The following is a 22,386-nucleotide window of genomic DNA, read 5'->3' as shown; positions in this document are numbered from 1 at the left end:
TTGTGCTACACAGCCACAAAGTGTAAATGATAGTATGACACCAGAGGCACATGTTTGCGAATACATGTGTCCAAACGTTCCAGCATAGAGATGTACAGGTCTCAGATGTAGCCTTGTGATACTCCATCCCATGCTGCTTCCACTTGAGATGCAGTTCGTGTACAATGATGGGTGGAGGTGGAGTCCTGATGACACGATCCACGGCACTTCACGCCTTCTTTTTTGTTGAGAGATCGGCCGTTGCAGCTAGCCATTGCAGAGCATCCGTAGCTGCAGGGCATGCGCTGGAGGTGGTAGCGGTATGAGCACCAGCATTGTGCTACTGAAATAGGGCATGGATGTGGGCATTTAAAATGGAAGGTCATCACTGCTCCACATACCTTGCTTCTGTCACAGAGCACATTAGGAACACTAACAACAAATGGGAAACATAGAACGTTGCCCCACACACCACCACACCATTTGAGCAGGACATGAGATGGAAGGCAACAAACTACTTTTCGTGGCACTCTCCACTTCGCCTACCGACACAGACCTATTGGTAGTCACCTCCAAAGGAGATACAGGATTATTCACTAAAGATAACCCGCTACCAGTTTGCAGCGCTCCTTGTCCGTCGTTGCCGATACAAGGAGAGTCGTGCGGACGCTGTTGCTGTGTACGTGGCAGGCCTCATGAAGGTTAGTGTGCGGTGAGCTCTACGTCATGCCGTCGCCCGTCAATGATACTAGCTAGCATTTACGGAATGTTACGTAGATGGCAGGACAGTCCACCGAATGGTGCATCTTCCGTCGCTCCTCCCTGCTTGTGGTATATGTCGCACGTCCAGATCCCACATGTAGCCGCGAACAACGAGCAAAGGAGGTGTCTGTAGGACTGGTGTGGCGCACAGTGTGACAATAGCATGAGTCAGCCTCCTGCAGGCCAAAGATGCAGCCCCTTCCGAATTCGTCTACTCCACAGTCCGCTGCGGATCAGTGGGGTCATTTTTGCGTGCAGCTCTTTTATGACGATCAGTGTAATAATCTGCAGTTCCTGACGCAGCACAGTATCAATACGTTTTTGTAATCACTGATGTCACACAGAGCTTCAATCCAGTATTGTCTAATAATGAGTTTTAACATCCAATGATTTTCTCGATAATAACATTCACGTCACAATTAATAATTACAACCGTCAACACTCTCGCGACCCGATATGTGGCCTTTTGACAATCAATCTAATTTCATCTGGCGAGTATTAAGACAACTGGGTCGGCACTGCGGGTCTTACCAAGTAGCGACAATGGCGTTCCTGACCTCAAACTGTTCAGCCATTCAGGGGCCTGAATTTTTGTTACGTTCACATATGTTTCTGGTGCTGTCAGTCATAAAACATTGCTCCCGGGTGGGTGACGCCATGCCACATCAGCCAACTGCCACTTGCAAGCTCCAAGTACCACGTTGTTCTTCTGTCCACACTGAGGATCTAGGGCAGCATTACAGCACCTTACGAAACTATTTAGCGTAAATATTACACACTCAATGGAAAACCACAATAAGCCCCGTTTCAAACTCTGTCATTTGCTGATAACGGTTCCTCAAGTCAATATGCGGCACGTCATTGTCATTGTCGATGATAAATCAACATCTAACGCTGTCCATGTGCCCTTATATATCCTAAAAGGCCTGGTAACAACACTAGAGACGAAAAACTAACACACTCTGGCGTCTGTTCTACAAATCAGACATCTGCAGCTCTGAATTATTTCTTTATTCGCCGATGTGAGTAAGTTTACGAAGTTACGTAGACATCCGACCGTTTTTTCTCGATTCTTCATTCGCTTCGTCGTTATTTTTAGACGGCAGGGTCTCAACATGCGTTTTGCTATTTGCGGAGCAAAATAACTGATTATGGTCGAAGTAAAGAGGGTTTAAAATGTAGACTGGCAGTGGCAAGGAAAGCGTTTCTGAAGAAGAGAAATTTGTTAACATCGAGTATAGATTTAAGTGTCAGGAAATCGTTTCTGGAGGTATTTGTGTAGAATGTAGCCATGTATGGAAGTAAAACATGGACGAAAAATAGTTTGAACTAGAAGAGAATAGAAGCTTTCAAAATGTGGTGCTACAGAAGAATGCTGAAGATTAAGTGGGTAGACCACATAACTAATGAGGAGGTATTGAATAGAATTGGGGAGAACAGAAATTTGTGGCACAACTTGACTAAAAGAAGGGATCGGTTGGTAGGACATGTTCTGAGGCATCAAGGGATCACCAATTTAGTATTGGAGAGCAGCGTGGAGGGTAGCAATCGTAGAGGGAGACCAAGAGATGAATACACTAAGCAGATTCAGAAGGATGTAGGTTGCAGTAGGTACTGGGAGATGAAGAAGCTTGCACAGGACAGAGTAGCATGGAGAGCTACATCGAACCAGTCTCTGGAGACCACAACAACAACAACAACAACAACAAGTTCTCAAGAGGCTGGTCCTTCCTTTAAGTTAACGACGCTTATTTGAGAAAGGGTACAGTTATATTAAGGGAAAAAAACGATATTTCTGTGATAACTGCGCATCGTGACGTTCAATGCCGCCTGCTGCCGCTGTGAGCACGTGTTAATAATGTTTCCAACAACGATACGAGCTGCAAATGGGGAATAGCGACAAGGCAACCATGAGTGACCATGTCGGAAACGGCAACCTGCTGTAGTGAACATCTACGGAAAGTGCACGACGCTGAAACACCTACGAGGCAACAATGAGAACGTCCTCACCTCATCAGAGAATGTGAAGGTCGGAGAATTTATCGCACTCCAATGCAGAATGTGTCGCGGTCTGTGGCATATCTGTTGACTGAGTACAGTACTGGTGACGCACAAGTGTTTCAGAACATATAATTCAGTTCGCATTACTGAACACGTAACTCTGCAGTATAGGATACCTACGTTTTCGGAAGTTGATCCAACGACATCGTTAGTTACGGTTGCACTTGGTACGACATCATAGAGATTGCACCATGGATCAGTAGCAATGTGCCGCCTGGTCAGATGATGATAATACTTGTTACATGATGTCGTTGGTTGTATCCCGGTGTGCTGCCACTGAGGCTTGGGCTCCCCTAAGTATTGTATAATAATCGAAGGTACGACAGCTAAGGAATACGTGATATATGTTGCGGATCACCTGCGCCACATCATGCTTGACGTCTTCCCTGAGAGTGATGGCAGCTTTCAGCAGGATAACTGCCCAAGTCTCAAATCCAGAATCTTGCTGCAGTGGTTTGAGAAGCGTGATGGTGAACTTACGTCGTTTCGTTGTCCACCACATTCACCTGATCAGAACCAGATGCGACACATCTCGTACGCTATTTTAGCTCATCACTGCACATGTGGGGTGAGGTGATAATTCCTACCCGAGTGATCAGCCGAGCGGTGGCGGCGTCTTGGTTTTAACGTTTCAATGGGTCTTACACAAAATCTGTGTTCTGCGTTGGAACGCAGACTGTTCCGCGTGCGGGTCAGTCAAGCGCTTACGTAAGAAGTTGACGCCTAACTGCTGTAAGAATGTGGCACGACACCAGTGTGGCCATCGAGTCTGCGATGTCTCCTCATTCAGTACGCGAACCCCGCCGCCTTCAGAACACAGTGTTCCAGTTGCATTTTAGGAATCCTTGAAATGCCCAGTCCAGCGGGTCAGGGATTTTCTCTGCCTCGTGATGACTGGGTGTTGTGTGATGTCCTTAGGTTAGTTAGGTTTAAGTAGTTCTAAGTACTAGGGGACTGATGACCATAGATGTTAAGTCCCATAGTGCTCAGAGCCATTTGAACCCTGTCCAGGTTTATTAGTTATCTGTGCAGATGCATTTGTACCACCTTTTTGACAGTCGAGCCCCAGAAGCCATTCGTGTCGTACAACATCTTCGTTTGGTCGAAGTCGAAGGAGTGTTCCTCGTTGAGGCTGTGCTCTGCCACCGCAGACTTGTCTGTCTGCCCTAGTTGAACATCACTGATGTGTTCGGTGCGACGTTGAGAGAGGCATCACTGTGTATGTCCGATGTACTGCCTCCCACATTTGCACTCAATACTGTAAGCGCCCGACGTCTGCAGTCCTAACCGATCTTGGATCCAGCAAATCTTGTCCTTAACTTTCCGCGTTTTAGGGAAAATGGTCTTTATTCGATGTCTGTCAATTGTTCTCCCTGTCTTGGCTGTGGGCGGCCCTGCATACGGCACGAACATCAGATCTTTGGTTTTTTCTTGTTGGTTTTCCCTCCTCTCATCTATCTTTACAGTGCGTCATATCTGGGTTTCGTTGTAATCATTTTTGCGGTTAGTACTCCGCAGATGAGGTATCTCTTTCTGTAAGTTCTTCCTGCCTCACGTCTCTATGTACTAAGTTGGTTTTATGGATTTGCGGTGCTCTGGGTGGTGGCAACTCCGAGCATTACGGTAAAGGTCCGTGTACGCCTTCTTCCTGCAGAGAGAGTGTCCAACGTGACGTCCGGACTTCTCTCGGTCAAAATCTTGAAAAATGATAGGATTCCATCTCTTCCATACCCATAGTTAACTTCATTCTTTTGTGTATGCCACTGAGATTACGCACGTCCTAAGGTAGATTTTTCTCTGTAATGTCGTCACACCACGAAAGTCCTATCTACGTATCTGTAGATCGCCTTCGATCTTAGGCGGACAGTATTCAGCCCTACGTCTTACAAGTGCTCCATGTATAGCTTAGTCATACCCAAAGCTAACTGGAACCCATGGCAACCCCATCTATTTTCTCATAGAATTTCCCACCACATTTGAAGTAAATGTTTGTTAATGCATGTCGAAAGAGTTTGGCTGTGTCCTCAGTCAAGTGACCTTCAAGTAAAGCTAAGAAACCATTCAGTGGCCCCCAGTTCAACAGTGCCATGACGCCAAAGCTAACTATCAATCTCGTCAAGGCGTGTAATCCTTGGACTACCCACATACACGTAAATTCAACCAAGAAGGCTTTGTCACTGGAAGACTCCGCGAAAGCCTGTAATCATATACAGGGTACCTAAAATAGTTAATGTTCACCTGGGTGTCTCTGGAAGATTTCTGAGCTTTTCTTGAAGGTCACTTTAATGAGGTCACAGTTTTTGAGACAGCGAAATGTCTCAAAAACTATGCATCGGATTAAAATAATAAAAAATATGATTTGAGTCTTTTAAAAAATGCTATCCGGTGATGCCAATGTTGACCACCCCTGCCCCACCACACGAGGGTGGGACCAGAGCAGAGGTGGTGTTGGGGGGAAGGGGTTGAGGCAGCTTTCAAGTATTAAGTAGGAACAGCCCATTTTTATTTGAGAAACCGATTAAATGGAAAAAATATGTGATGTTCGTATGTAACACTGAAGTCTTTGCGTGGTAGACAGTTACCACAAATAAGTTCCAGAGCGATGTTATCTCGAGGAAAATGCACTGGATCGAAAGCATAAACACAGAAATTCGTGGCAAACGACTCAGTGTATTGCAGTTCACTCCTTGTAGTTATTCTGAGACATTCATTTATTCATAATTTGCCTCGATCTCACTGCATGCACGTTGTCCCTTATTTCTTAAATAACGTCCTTCAATACCTGAGCGCGTTGTTGTTTAGAATGTAGGCTAATACGATAGATCAGACATTTATGGAGATAGTGGCAGAAGTGCCAGGAACGCTGTAACCATTTATCATTTTTTTTACAATAACGGTTTATTCGACAGCTCTCCCCTGAGTGAAGTGTACAGCCACGAAAAAGGAACCGTCGAAGAACAGTTGCTGGTGGCAATAACGAAACTGTGAAATCAGCTGCAGTCAATGATAACTGCCGCATTAGCACTCGACGGTTAAGTCGTGAAGTCGTGAATAGGAAATTAAAAAGATTATAGACTGTGGATTTTTCCCACGTACAAAAGTCCTCTGTTTCACATTTTCCCTCCATCAGAAACTGCATGGGAATGATTTCGAAAACTGAGCGACATTATGACAGTTGTCGCTTCAGCAAGTACCGACAGATCTAAAATGTTTTGCTCTAGTGTTGCTTCCTGACAAGTCGGCATTCATGAAGCACGGTACAATTAATTGACATACCTTGTGTTATTGGAATGTGAAGAACTCACACTGGTTACGACAAAATGAATGATTCATTATTTATGCATTGCACCTTAAATGGTGGTAAAGATCGAACATACTTGGAGGATATTCTCTCAGTGTTACTTGCAGACCTTCCTTCGAAGGAAGACAAACGATATGGTTTCAACATTACGGTTGTCAGGAGCAAGTATTAGATCGCTTATGCAGTCGTCAGTTGATCGGAACAGTCAGTGCAGTGTCCTGTCCCGGAAGACCGCCAGATCATACTTCGCCTGACATTTGTTCGTTGGCTTTACTGATGAATGAAGTACATAATCAAATGCCAACAACAGGCAGTAACTCTATTCATTGCATCACCAATCTATACCAGAAGATTGCAGTGGCAACAGTTCTCAGTCCAATCATTCCATATGCGGATAAATAACTGCATCGATATGGGCGGCGACATTTTTGAGCATTTACTGTGAAATATTCCACACAAAAAAGCACCCCCTTGGTGAGAGGTCAGAGGATACGCCTCAAACGAGCATCCCGTTCGTCAGAGGTGAGAGGACATACGTCAAACGAGCACCCCATTGGTGAGAGGCGACTGGATACATCTCAAGCAAACTTTTCACAAACTTACTGAACATATGTGGTTTTCTTCCTTTGATCATTTGCACTCTTCTTGAACTCCATTTTGTTGTTATTCGATTCCAGCTCCATTTATCACGCAACGAAGGAATGATAGGTACAAAAATTACGTATTTATTCGCGTGTAATTCGAATCTACAATAAAAATTTGGATATTCCTATTTACGTTTTGGAAGTATGTTAGTGTCGCCGGAGAGCATTTTTAAAAGTACTGAACACGTATTTTTCCATTTAAACATTTGCATAATTTTTGAGATATTGCAATGTCTCAAGGCGGAAAACTCACCGTGTAGGTATATGAAGACACGCATAGATCTCGTAAGTAACACACAAGAAGCTAAAATTGAATAAAAAGTATAGGGCTGCCAGACTAACACGGAAAACTTCAATGACATCAGAAGAAGTTATTTTCTTAATTTTTGCTGTACAAAGTTTCCTAACTGCACTCGTATTCCTAGGTGACATTCACCGTGGCATCTTTTTTCCATTATATTTTTATGTGTGGTGTCATATAACAGTATATGCAAGTCTTGACTACTGCTTCGAGCTGCTAATACATTTTTTTTAACCAATCAGTTTCGGCCGACAAAACATCAACAGATTGTTAAAAGCGTTGTAAGTATCATATTAGTCGAATATCAAATCATTGACGTCTGGCAGTAGACGCATTAATTTGTGACTGTTGTCGTATCGTAATGTGAATTACATCGCCAATGCATAAACTGTGCCAGTCAATGCACTCTTTCATATTACATCAGCAGTCGATGTTAATGCTGTGAAAGGATGCATACCACAACAAGTGTGCCGATTGCTGTTGTAACATGGAATACTGCCTATCAGTGTGTAGACACTCCAAGACAAAAAAAGAAAGAATGACACATCACGAAGGAATTGGGCGAAGGGGTCGGAAATTGGTAGATGTGATGCAAACGCTCAGTCAGACAAATGATAACAAATTCAGGAAAATTAGTGATTTATTCGAAAGAAAGACCTACACAAGGTGAGCAAGTCAGTAACACGTCGGTTCACCTGTCTCTCATTCGCAAGAAGTTATTCTAGTTATCATTGATTCACAGAATGGTTGGATGTCCTCCAAAGCGATATCGTGCCAAATTCTGTTCATTTGTTGCGTTAGATCGTAGAAATGCAGTACTCAAAATGCTTCGAAACGAAATTTCTCCATCGGGGTGCGATCTGGCGACTTTGCTGCCGAATGTAGTGCTGGGGAAACACGAAGACAAGCAGTAGAAACTCTCGCCGAGTTCAGGCAAGAAAAATCTTGCAGAAATGTAAGCTCAGGAAGGCTCGCCATGAAGGGCAACGAAACGGGGTGTAGAATTTTTCGACGTATCACTGTCCTGTCAGGGTGCCATGGATGACAACGAAAGGGGTCTTTCAATGAAAGAAGATTGCACCCCGGGTCATCACTCCTCATTGTCGGACCATATGGACGGCAACAGTCAAGTTGGTACCTCATCTCTGTCCGGAGCGTCTCCAGGCTTCGCTGTCGTCGAGTCTCTGTTCGAAGAGGAATTCATCACTGAGGACAATTCTGCTCTAGTCAATGAGATTCCAGGCCGAAGACGTATCTGGAGACTTTCGGGCAGCGGTGGGATATCAACCTGACTGTCACCTACCATACGGCCCGACAAAGAGGAGTGATAGTCTGGGGTGCCATTTCTTTCCATAGCAGGACCCCTTTGGTTGTCATCCGCGGTACCCTTACAGCGCAACGGGACATCGACGATACGTTACGCCACGTTTTGCTGCGTTAAGACATCCTGGGCTTACGTTTGAGCAAGATAATTCCCGACCGCACCTGACAAGAGTGTTCTACAGCGTGTTTTCGTGCTTGCCCAACCCTCCTTTGGCCAGTAAGACCGCGCATCTCTCTCCGATTGAGAACGTTGTGACCACTATGGACAGGGTCCTGCACCCAGATCTGAATTTTTACGATCTAACGCACCAGTTTGACAGAATCTGGCGCGATATCGCTCAGGACTTCATCGAAAAACTCTATCAATCAATGCTTAGCCGAATAACTGCTTCCATAAGGACCAAAGGTGGACCAACGCGCTATTGACTTGTTCGATTCGTGTAGCTCTTGCTCTTAAACAAATTACCGAATTTTTCTGAAATTGTAACAACGTGTTTTTCTGTACATGTATGTTACATCTACCGATTTCTATCCCTTTCGAATAATTATTTAATGTTGCGTCGTTTTTATTATTATTTATTTATTCGTTTGTCCTTCTGAGTGCACATTGACGATGTAATTTCTATTACGATATCTTTTATATCTTTAGGTTTATCTGGTGGGGTTATTGTTAGATTTATTTGTTTTCGTCAGGTTGATTTAAAGTCTTTAATTGCATATTCCTCTGTTGCTCATATAAGAATGGTTATTGGTGGATTGATTACTATAAATTGGTGATGTTCTATAGGTTCTCTTTCGTTAATAGTTGGTCATGGTCTATGTTCTTCTGGATTGTTTTGTTTATGTAATATTATTTATGAACGTTTAGGTAGACGAAGATTATTCATTAACAAGGGTATAATTAAGTTAATACCTAGAATGGCTTTATGGTGATTCCTTTTGAGATCATCAAATATAGCTGCTCCCCCCTCATTAAATTTGGTAGGTGAATTTAGATTATTAAATAGAATTATGTCTTGATCTTCTTTTAGATTTTTTGCTTAAATTTTTTATCTTTTTTCAGAGCTGTTTATACTTTATATATATATATTCTTATTCCCAGCATGGTAATTATTATTCTAGGGTTTATACTTGTTCTCTTGGTTATTTTCGTGAATATCATCTTTTAGTTTTACATTGATTGCCTTTAAATATTCTTTGTTTAAAGGGTGAATATTTCTTTGTTTAATTGTATTGTACTGACAAATTCATCGTTTTCCTACCCGACGTCAGTGATCTTATATTTGCCTAATACGATGGTATAATCACTTTTCAGAGCCTGATTAAGATCTGTCTACCAATACTGGTTGTTCAATAGAGCATTTTATCAGCGGCTCAAGACGGTAATCATAATAATTTTCAGGCACTGTATGCCATATTCGGTCACATGAACTCTCGAGAACCTACTGGTTGGAAAGACATTTATCCCTTGTTTTGTATGATTTCACAAATCACTCATCTTCGTCGAAAAAACACGTCCAGTGTGAATGAGTGCCCACTATACAATCAAGGTCTTTCGAGCCTTAGTTGAAAATTAATTACAATATTCCACTACTCAAATGTAGACCTCTTGATGTGATGGATTTTGTAATAAACGTACAATCAGTGGTGAATATGCAGCCATTTAAAGAATTCTACAAGACCATGAGCACACAACAGATATTACTGTGCTCTGTTGAACATTTTACTTTCCTGACAGATTCTGTGATAATCTCTTCATCGTTGAATAGCTCAAGAAAAAAATCCGGACTAATTGGACACATTCCAGTGTCTGTCTGCTCCTAAAATTTTTGCCCTCTGCTAACATTGACGCTACTTTCTGATATCCTAACGTATGTTCTCTCATATTGTCCATTCTTCTCATCAGTGTTTTCGACATAATTCTTTCTCCTGCGATTATGCAGAGAAACTGCTCATTTCATGTTTTCTAATTCCACTTAATTTTCATCATCCATCTGTAACAGCGCATCTCTAACGCTTCGATATTCTTCACATTTTTTTTACCACTGTCATGTTCCAATTGGATACAACGCTGTGCTCAGGAATTCGTTCATCAGTATCTAAGTACGATATTAGGAGATCTCCTTTAGCGAGGAAAACCCTCTTTAACTGAGATGGTCTGCTTCTAATATCCTAATTGCTTTGTCAGTGAAGAGTTATTTTGCTTCCATGATAGCAAATTCCTCCGTTTCATCCACTAAGTCAGTCTCAGTTCCGATATTAAATTCATTACTAATGTCATTTTACTACTCCTAATGTTATTTATCATTTCTAGTTTACTCTCAGCCTTTTACTTTTCATTCCATTCAGCACACCCTGTAATTCTTCTTCCCTTGTACAGAGGATGGCGATGTTATCTGTGATAATTGGCTTTACTGTTCTTTCGACCTGAGTTTTAATGTCACTAGGGTGAACTCTGCATTTATTTCCGTATTGGTTCTGTACACGTTGAACAGTACGGGACAAATAATGTGTCACTAACCTGTCACTCAGTTTAACGTTTAACTTCTTTTTTTTTTTTTTCATTTCAGACATCTTGCACCAAGTTCCACAGTTGAATGAGGTCTAGTACGCAAAAATATTACAGCCTGTTACCCATACTTTACGTACTTGGCTTCACTATGTCACTGACGAGGTAGCTTCGATTACCGAAGTTAATCCCTCGATAAACTTCCAGCCCCACCTCTCTCGAATCACCCATCGCTTTAGTTTGCACGAAATCGCCAGAACTAACCCACAATCTTGGGGTGTCGTGAAAAGAATATATCTGCTTAATAGACTTCATTTGGTTACTTGGAAATATTCTGTGAAATATTTACAAATGCCTTTCATTTTCAGTGTGTATGGCACATGAAGATATACTTTACGAAGATACATGACTAGCGTCAAGAGAATTTAAACTAAAATGTACATGTAGCTCCACAAACAACGTAACAGTAACATCATCCCTCTTCCACGAATAGCACACGACTTCATTAAACTTGATTTTGAGCACAGTGGCGAAGTGTGAAGTACGTGCAAGTTATGAAATCTTTATTTTTCTTACACTGCCACTATTTACAATGAATGTATCTTACGTTCAAACGTTATCCACGAAGGCGTGTTCAGAGCATATTTGTTTATAATTAGGCTTGTTGACATACTGAGTGTAGACTACAAGGCGATTCCAGTTACAGCTGTTCTAACAAACTCCAGTTTCTAGACTCCGTTACATTTGTATTCAAATCTTCATTGGTACACCACAAAGACATAACACGGCGGGTGATCATAGTGTGTGTTTCAGATTTACATTCCTACAACTGATGATGATACATGAGAAGAAATTTTTCCAGTACCCACTCGCCATCCCCCACAACCTTCCCCTGAAATAAGCTGTAGTAACCGAGTTTTTACATTTACTAACCGAGTTGTAAGCTAAAGGAAATGAGTTTCTTGCCTCGTATTGGAACTTCAGCTGACCGATATGCACAACGCCTTCCTTGCAGCTTCTGGTACAAGACTTCCTTGCTTAGTCTTTTCTTAACCGTATCTTTCGCTCCCTCTCTCGTCTCAGCATTGTCTGCTTACAAAAATTTCTTGCATGACATGTGAACCACAAGAAACTATTAAGACTGCTTGCTGCCCATTAGTTTTACGCTTTCATCAATTGTACATACAAGGGACGAAGTTGTTTAGCCTAATATGTTTCATCGTGAGACACAATATCCAGAGCACAACCTATTATCAGCAAGTTTTCCTAGTGTCCCAAAATTTGTACTAGTTTTCAAAATTCCATATTTTAATACATTGTTTCCTTTCTATCGGTACATTTCTTTCTTCCCCGTTGTTCTTACGTTAGCAATAGACGGTCATTTGAGGTAGATTCTTCGCTCTAGGGCCCATTCAGAAGCAAAATACCAACGAATCATGTTTATTTCTTTATTTTTGACATTGGTGGACTAATAAAGGAATAAATAAATTACAAATAAATGAAAACCGACTACAGCTTTGCACAGAAAACTTTTATACTAAGCACATATCGAAGTAAATTCGTTGTTAAAATCAGAGTATGCAGCAGTCAGAGGCAGGAAAGGTTTCACTTCGATCCAGTGAAGGGAATGCATATTGCCAACCGATTTATACAAATCATTCGACGCCGAATTCAGTAATGAACTCACAAAGCCCTATGTAAGTATCACATGTAATTTGCGGTGAAATATTGGAGGAATACGTATATTGACAATTGGACAAATCCTGTATGTTCAATTAATCTTTGTATTTATCTTCAAAAGGCAATCAGCCTGTATCAATACAATTATACACGACTCTCGATCGAACACAATAGTGAACGAAAACAAGTTGAATTCAGCTGCCCAAGGTTCACTGCATAGCATTTAAATTTCTCCAAACAAAGGAAATAAATTTGCAATTAGGACATGTGTTTTCAGTAATGTTGCTGTGACTCGATTCGGTTATAACACACATGTATGGGCGGTGTGCCGTATACCTGACACATTCGTTCGAAACGTTAATGTGTTGAATGAATTTAATGTTGGAAGAAGAACAAGCTCTCTCGTTCGATACCCTCGAGTCATTTTCTGATGGTCTACCACAATCGTTCACATTATTTTGCCGAGTTATGTTTTTCCTACGCCATTTGTTTACAACTGTTGCACATGAATTAAAAATAATTTGAATTTGATGATACTTTTTAAAGTCACTAACATACGGGATTATAAAGGAGCAATCTGTAAGTAGAATCGAAATCAATGTAACATCGACCTCGAGATAATTAGAGATCACGTACAAGAGTACAGGGGACGAGTACCAGCAAAAGGTATCAGACTGGCATTCAAGTGAGGAAATTCAGGCTAACTAGAAAACTCGAATCTGGATGACTGGATAGGGATAAGAAACTTCGTGCAGAATGTAGGTCCGTTTCCCTAACTACTGCATCACCTCCCTTGTTAATGTATCAATAAGGTGAAAATATGTGGAAAGAAAGAAAGTAGACACTAGAAGAAGTGGAAATCGGAAGAGTCTGAAAAGCACGAGACCGGTGAAATACAAACAGGGGGAAACAGGAAGGGTAGAGAAACTGTGGATATATAAACCAACACTGTGAAGAGACCCTAAGAGTATAATAGAGTAAGAACCATTAAGACGCCAAAACTGACACTGTTAGAAGCACGAAATTGAATTATTAAGTAAAAGGAAAACCATTTGGCATAAATAGTTTTTGATGTCGAACGAAGTATTGCTTTTACAATGTCGCATACAAACCGAATAAAGTAAAAGAGTAATAAATATAACAGTTTTAAAAAAGCCTAATTTTTGGTTTATATTTTATTGTCAGCTGTAATTTTTTAATAAATACATGTTTCAGTCTATCTGAATCATCTTCCAATCTAAAGATAAATTAAAACTATGTGTATTACTTATTACTCTACAAAAAATTGAAAATAATTTTAGGTAAATGTAGTTGCGACAGCAACCCGTCACGCCTCTGTCAGACCCACACTTCGTACTACTACGGTATCACCTGTGATCCATGTTTTAAATCAGTGCCTGTTGGAGGGAGGATGAGGGCGAAAGCAGGAAGAGGGGCAGGGAGAAAAGAGTAGCGACATCGATCGAAAGAGGGAAACGAAGCAGGGACCGAGGTGCTGTTAGGGATATCATAAGTTTAACGGATTTATGTTCGGTAAAACACCACAGAAACTTGCGTAAAAACAGAGAATCTTGTGCTAAAATTGTAAAAAGTTTACATAATTAAACAATTTCTTTATGAAGTTAAGAACACAGAACATGATGGAGGGATTTCGCGAGCATACCGTATTACATTCGGTAAAACATTATCGAAATCTGTATAAATTAAAAATGAATTAAAAATTATACAAAGAAATTTTTCACACAATTTTACTTTTGGTGATTTTAGCGTAACACACACTATTTTACGCCAGTTACTGTAATATTTTAGAGAATGTGAATCTGTTAAATTCACGACTACTCGCTGCCTTTTTTCCTCTCTCCCAATCTCTCCGTTTCACTTTTCTCCCTCCTCCTTCTTGCCCCTTCCCACTCTGCCCACCTTCCACCAGTTAACTCTTTAAAGCAGGGACTGCAGTGCCATGATATGTGGTTCTGACGTATAAACCACGGATTAATAACACAACCGCAGAAGTAAATTTTGCATTTATCTACAATCCTTTTCTGCTGCTTGTAAAATAGTAGGCAGTACATATTTTGTTTTACTTTGCTTTTAGATGTAAAGATAGTCCAGGGAAATCAAAAAATGTCATGTATTAAACCATGTGCAACTTCAACTGAAAAGAAAACAATATATTACAATTTTTTTAACCTCAACTCGGTTGCTGTTAGCTCGAGACTAAAATTTTTACTGCAATATTATTGTAACACCTTTTGAGCCGTTTGTCTACCCTGGATTAATTTCACTGCCGTTGTCTGATAACGTTTTATTTATTGTGCTGCCAGAACTACGAAACACGGGTCAGTAATAATAGACTGAAAACTCTGAGTCGTCGATTTCCATGTTTCTCAGTCGGCAAATCAAAGAAATATTTATCTAATATCAAAGTTACCGCATTTTATTGGCTTGTGTGTCACATAATAATTTAGATTATGTAGTGTCTGATAATGAGTCCTTGTCGCTTCTACTATTTGCAGCTCATAAAATTTGTCGGAGAAGGTAGAAAGAAGCGTCGGGGATTCCTAAGCTGCTGAAACAGTGATCTTTTGAGATGAGAAAACATGCTCTGCTCATACAACGTATCTCGTCTGCCGCGCACAGGCCCGGAAAGAGATGGGTCTCGAGGGATGCTTCTTGAAATATGCATTGGACAAAGTTTGTTTAATGATGTTCACTTCGACAACAGCTGCACGGGACGTTGTAAAGGTGATGGACCCGTTCTGAGGGAGGAGGAAGGATGACTCACGCTATGGGTATACCGCAGGCTTCTCGAAGAATTACGACGCTCTTCACTCGCAACGCCTACAGCATGTGTGAGTTTTATTATGACCCGTAAAGTGCTTTCAAGTTGTAAAGCACACTGTTACTGGACAAAGCTCCGTGAAGTCCGTTTTCTACAGTCTTTTGTAATACATCTGAACATAAATTCTAGAAAATTCATAAACAACTGTAAGGCCGGATTTTGGTTGAATTAGATATACCTACAACGGGAGAAGCAGGATACTGAAAGGTAGAAGAGACTGGTTTCATACAAAAGTGAAGTTGTTGGTTGCATTAGATTCTGTTTACTCGGCAAAAGCCCGTTGATAATAGACTATATCCTCCATAAATCGACTTAGCCGTGCACTGCTAAAACACCAGACAGTAATTGGCGGTAGGTTCAGTCTATGTCACACTGGTCCACCAATTGTTGTTTCCCCCACGTTTCGCCACTTACATTATCTGTCAGTCTGGCACAACGCGACCGCTACGGTCGCAGGTTCGAATCATGCCTCGGGCATGGATGTGTGTGATGTCCTTAGGTTAGTTAGGTTCAAGTAGTTCTAGGTCTAGGGGACTGATGACCTCAGATGTTAAGTGCAATAGTGCTCAGAGCCATTTGAACCATTTTTTGGCATTCTTACTCCACATGCCAATGCTTTGCGTGTATATGTGTGCCAGTCGACTGAGTGTAACTAAATCAGCAAGAAGACTTCATGGAGACATCACAGAATAGTAGAACGGAGCTGCGACGTGTAAATGACCGCAATGCTCCTTAAGTTGCCCGCTATGTTGGTTATTAACAGTGTGTGGCCAACGAGGAACGGTGCATCACTCGCGGCTATTTAAAAAGGCGTAAGAATACATTGTGATAAGGTCCGGCGATCAGACTCAGGCGTCATTAATGAAACCTGTCCGGATCGCTACTGTTAGAGAGGGAAAATACAACTCATCTGGTTTACGAGCGATTTATGCGAAGGGACTGTCGTACAATGGACTTTTGTAATCGGGTTCCTCTTGAAAGTATAAATTTTGGACAGTGCTATAGTGTTCGCTGAAGTAAAAATTTTTAATAGTTTGATGTTCAGTAATTGAATTTTTTTTACGCCTTTCGAGTAAACTCATCTTCAGAATATTAAAGGAGGGGAGGTACTTCATACACATGGTATTGGCTCGTGTGTGTGTCAAAAATTTCACTTTATTTTAAAGGCGAGTTTTCTGAAAAAACGTAAATAAAATTGAGTTGCTGAACGGCAGGTGATTAAAAATGGTTCCTCCAGCGATCAAAACAGCAATGTTTAAAATTTGTAATTTCATAAGACGGTCGCTGGCCTTTTTCGTGACGGATAGGATTCGGAAGGTCCAACGGCAACAACGGACCGCAGTATCATACCCAGTCGAGGGTGTCAAATGGTTCAAATGGTTCTGAGCACTATGGGACTCAACTGCTGAGGTCATAAGTCCCCTAGAACTTGGAACTACTTAAACCTAACTAACCTAAGGACATCACACACATCCATGCCCGAGGCAGGATTCGAACCTGCGACCGTAGCGGTCGCGCGGTTCCAGACTGTAGCGCCAGAACCGCTCGGCCACGAGGGTGTCACTAGATGCACGTACGGAGGGGCGTGTGATCAGCACACCATTTTCCCTGGTCGCTGTCAGCTTTGCCTCAACTGGCATCAGAGGGCTGAGTGCATTCTGCTTGCCGACAGCACTCGGCAGACCTGAACCATCACCCTTCCGACTGCTAGCCAAGCCTGTCAGCGTTTAAATTCGGTGATTTGACGAGAACCGGTGTCACCAATACGGCAAAGCCATTGGCTTACTTGACTATATATCACAGCTTAAATCGTGAAATGACGTAGTTCACAGGGATCCATATAGCAGAAAATCTACAAGCGGCCAAACAACACATGAATTAAATGGTAGCTGGTCTGTGGGGCAGGTTTGACCAGAAAAGTCACGGTTCCCAATCTCCAGCTGATGGAAGGTGTCGAATCTACCGAGGCTTTTAACCCGCTGTTTGTGAACTGTGTTATTCAGGACAGGGAGATGTATGTAGAACCATTAACTCGGCCCTACTTTTTCAGAATACCGTGCATCTGAACAAGAATGATTATTTTAACACTATCAATGGCCAGCTTTTGGCCTGAATTCTACAAATTCATTGCCAGTATGACGTTTCCAAAACGACAACTGCCGTGGTCACAGGGATTCACGCCTACGTTTCTAGTCTGAATAACACACAAGCACTGTATCACACCTGGACCGCTCTTAACCCCGCAGGAACTGATGGGGGTTATTTGTAATTGTGGGTGACACACAAAAATCCACGTCCCCGCAATATGGAATCTCTACGGGAACTAATAACCAATAGATGGCTTCAGCTGGACAACAGGCACTTGAAGAAACTTGTGGACACTGTACCTCGCAGACTGAGAGCATAGGTATTACTCCGAAGTCTCGTGGACTTGGGTCTGGGGGGAATAATGGCTATCTTTTATTCCGTGTGTGTTTAGTTCCGTATTACAGGGATCAATCAGTGTCTCACCTGCTGAATTTGTTCACATCAGCTTTCAAAGGGTACATCTAATTTCTCACATTATATACTACGAGCTCTAGGATATGCACTTTACCATCAGAATGAGATTCAAGAGTATACTGATGAAGAAACCAGCTAATTAACGTATAGCCATTAATGAAACATGTCAGAAAATTACGAATCATACACATTAACACAATGGTACGAATCGAAGGGATAGAATTAGCTTTCGCCTGATGTGTTGCTACCAAGCAACGTAGCTCGATGAAACTTGGACAATACATAGAAAGATACAGTATTGCAAAGTACGTAACTGAAAGGAATACCCGATGAAACGAAGCGAAATGACACTTTTATTCAAAGACAATAATTTCACTGAAGTTTCCATGTGTCATGACAGTTCCCCGGGTATCAGAAAGGTTGAACATGGTTTTTAAACCTCTCTTTACCAGAAGTTCTGTATAGTGTTGACCATCTGTCAGGCCTCTCAGGACCGTGTTGTTTAAATTGACATACATTGACGCTATTTTGGCTACTTATGTTGTGAACGACTTTTAAGGTTTAAATACTTTTAAAATCATTTTATTTATTTAAAGTTTACAATTTGAGAAACACAAGTCATATACATTTGTTGATTGCTTTTGTTCTTGTTGCAAATTTGTCCCGTGTCTGCAGACAATAGTAGAATGTTCGGAGTATACAGGTTTGGTCCTCTTATAACATGTAATTTGACTTCTGTCTTTATTCTCTACACAATATGCACATCTCCTCGTCTTATTAGCTGATGGTTTCACTGCCTTCCTGCATCCGATGCTATTAATAAATTCACTGACTTCTTTACCCCCGCTATTTGCATTCCCAAAATTGATGATGAAAGTCCGACATCTCTTTTTTAATTGGTAGCCAACATCATCCATGTTCTGTATGCATTCATTACACTTACATAGACCATGTTGAAGAACACCACCAATGACCAGAGCCTTGTTGTCCTCTTCACACTGCAGCATGAAGTCTCCTGGTCTACGGTGTCAACGCCACCTTTGTGACACTGTATGTGATTATAACATCAGGCTTATTCACCTGTGATGATGACACGTTTGGTTGGTCATGAAGAGAGCTACGGACGATTATAACTTAGCTTTTCTTAAGAACATCAGAGGCCATCGTCACATCTGGCTGAAAAACAAATACCGTACATTGTACTTCACGTGCTTTAGGTATAACAAAATCGGCCGGCAGTTCACCTTTCTTCGTTCCGATAGTATCGACTAGTATCAGATCTTTTGACAGTAAATAATGAGGTAAATCGAGAGATGTGCAAAACTGTTACTGGTGATATTTCGTCCAGCCGTCGAAGTCGCACGGCTCTGGTTTCTTCCTCCTCCCGCAAATACGCCTCCATCTTCCAAAAATAGCTTGTTTCACGGTCAAAAATTGCCCAGAACATTAGTCTGTATCTACCAGGTTTTGAGGGTATGTACTGTTGAAATGGACAGCGACCTCGAAATGTGACTAACTGTTGATCCACAATCATGCACCATCCTGGAATGTGCGCATTCCTAAGGGTAATTTCCCACTTCTCAAAAACGTCTCTGATTGGTTCCAATTTGTCACCTGACCTATGTTTAAGTGGGGCTGCCACATTGTCAAACAGCATCACCCTCAGAATAGCACTGAAGCGGTTGTGAGACGTAATTTCATTCAACGGTGGTCGACCACTCCCAACACTCCACTGAGTGGTATCTCCACTCCTTCACTTTTGAACTGCAGTCTGTATCATAACAGCAACTTCTTTATTTCATGCATATATTTATCCACTCAGTACTCGTAAGCATTTCGACGTTTCTTGTTGTTCCACACACACACTTTGTCAATGAGGGGTACACGAAAGAACAACATAAAACAAGATTCTTCATTATCACAGTTCCTAATCTAATAAATCGTAGGTCCCTGGTTTCCATTCAATACATCCTTTTCGCTCCGCACATCAGAAGTTCCAGAATGAGGAGCTGTAGCCCATATTTCATTCCCATTACGAGGAAGCAGTATTTCACACTCACCAGAGTTTACACTAAATGGTTCTTCTCCACTTTCATAAAGGAATTATACCTCATAATCTCAGTTTTCAGCGACACCTACCTCATTTTCATAGTCACTGGAAGATTCACACTGAGTTGGTGTGTTTTCAGAATAGGAAAACTGCTGCAACAGTTCCCGTGTCTTATCATCTTATCGTCCTCCGTGAGATCATCTATTTGTATGACAGATAACTGTTATGAAACAATTCACCAAAATAAATGTGTTATTATCACACGGAGGACCGCGGAGAATGAAAGAGATCGAGCACTAGTCAGGAATGGGAACTGCAGACGGACTACTGGTTGTTGAAAAATCGCTTCTAACCGCACGGGCCTGCGAGGCCCGTACTGGAGGAAACGTGCACCGGCACTTTAGCACAAGGCTTTAAGTAAATTTTTATAATTGTTTCCAAATTGTGACTAGCGTAACAAATTAGGAAAAGTCATAAAATTTCATTAAAATAAAATGTGTACCTGCTAATAGAAAAGACATTGAACATCACGAATGTGCCTCTTAGGCCCGATGGTATGTGAAGAGTTAATAGGGTGTGTGATCACCACGGACAAAACTGAAAGCTCTGCAAAGAGCTCCCATGTTGGGGTAGTGAGTTCCGTGTCTCCACCTGTGCAGTTGACAATTGATGGGTGGTCGTTGGTGCAACTTAATGTGCAGCAATACGTCTCTCCCACACATCCCTCACGTGCTCGATGAGATTTAAGTCGGGGGAAGGAGCAGACCAGTCCGTTCGCCGATTATCAACCGGTTCCAAGAGCCCCTCCAACAGCGCATAATAACGTTGACTAGTGATTATTCCGTGTTAAAAAAAAAATTGCTCTGAGCACTATGGGACTCAACATCTGAGGTCATCAGTCCGCTAGAACTTAGAACTACTTAAACCTAACTAACCTAAGGACATCACACACATCCATGCCCGAGGCAGGATTCGAACCTGCGACCGTAGCAGTCACGCGGTTCCGGACTGAAGTGCCCAGAACCACACGGCCACCGCGGCCGGCGCCGTGTTAAAATACTTGGAAGTCAGTACGCACATTGTACATTATGGCCCTCCATTCTGTAACACCTTATCCATTAAAACAATCATGCTCGACAACGTACCAGGGTGCATTACTTGTTCCCACTGCTGTACGTCGGTTGGTCATGACAGTAATTCGCAGGCCATGAAGCAGGAGGCAGGCCAGGATAGCTGGGCACACTACGGAATATCAACGACTGTGCTGTACTTGAATAATCAAACACATTTACTTAAGTTATGAGAGACATCCATGTAGAACGAAGCAAGCATTTCCAATTTCTGGATAAAGCATTTTGTCAACCAGGCAGGAAAGCATCTTTCTCACTGCACTGGTTCTCTGTGTGGAGGCTTAATGATGTCGAGTTTCGATGTGTGAATGTGGAATGATGGAGAATGAGACCCCAAACTACACTCCTGGAAATGGAAAAAAGAACACATTGACACCGGTGTGTCAGACCCACCATACTTGCTCCGGACACTGCGAGAGGGCTGTACAAGCAATGATCACACGCACGGCACAGCAGACACACCAGGAACCGCGGTGTTGGCCGTCGAATGGCGCTAGCTGCGCAGCATTTGTGCACCGCCGCCGTCAGTGTCAGCCAGTTTGCCGTGGCATACGGAGCTCCATCGCAGTCTTTAACACTGGTAGCATGCCGCGACAGCGTGGACGTGAACCGTATGTGCAGTTGACGGACTTTGAGCGAGGGCGTATAGTGGGCATGCGGGAGGCCGGGTGGACGTACCGCCGAATTGCTCAACACGTGGGGCGTGAGGTCTCCACAGGACATCGACGTTGTCGCCAGTGGTCGGCGGAAGGTGCACGTGCCCGTCGACCTGGGACCGGACCGCAGCGACGCACGGATGCACCCCAAGACCGTACGATCCTACGCAGTGCCGTAGGGGACCGCACCGCCACTTCCCAGCAAATTAGGGACACTGTTGCTCCTGGGGTATCGGCGAGGACCATTCGCAACCGTCTCCATGAAGCTGGGCTACGGTCCCGCACACCGTTAGGCCGTCTTCCGCTCACGCCCCAACATCGTGCAGCCCGCCTCCAGTGGTGTCGCGACAGGCGTGAATGGAGGGACGAATGGAGACGTGTCGTCTTCAGCGATGAGAGTCGCTTCTGCCTTGGTGCCAATGATGTTCGTATGCTTGTTTGGCGCCGTGCAGGTGAGCGCCACAATCAGGACTGCATACGACCGAGGCACACAGGGCCAACACCCGGCATCCTGGTGTGGGGAGCGATCTCCTACACTGGCCGTACACCACTGGTGATCGTCGAGGGGACACTGAATAGTGCACGGTACATCCAAACCGTCATCGAACCCATCGTTATACCATTCCTAGACCGGCAAGGGAACTTG

The sequence above is a fragment of the Schistocerca piceifrons genome, chromosome 4, assembly GCF_021461385.2.
Source record: "Schistocerca piceifrons isolate TAMUIC-IGC-003096 chromosome 4, iqSchPice1.1, whole genome shotgun sequence".
Taxonomy (NCBI): domain Eukaryota; kingdom Metazoa; phylum Arthropoda; class Insecta; order Orthoptera; family Acrididae; genus Schistocerca; species Schistocerca piceifrons.
Note: the sequence above shows the minus strand (reverse complement) of the source record.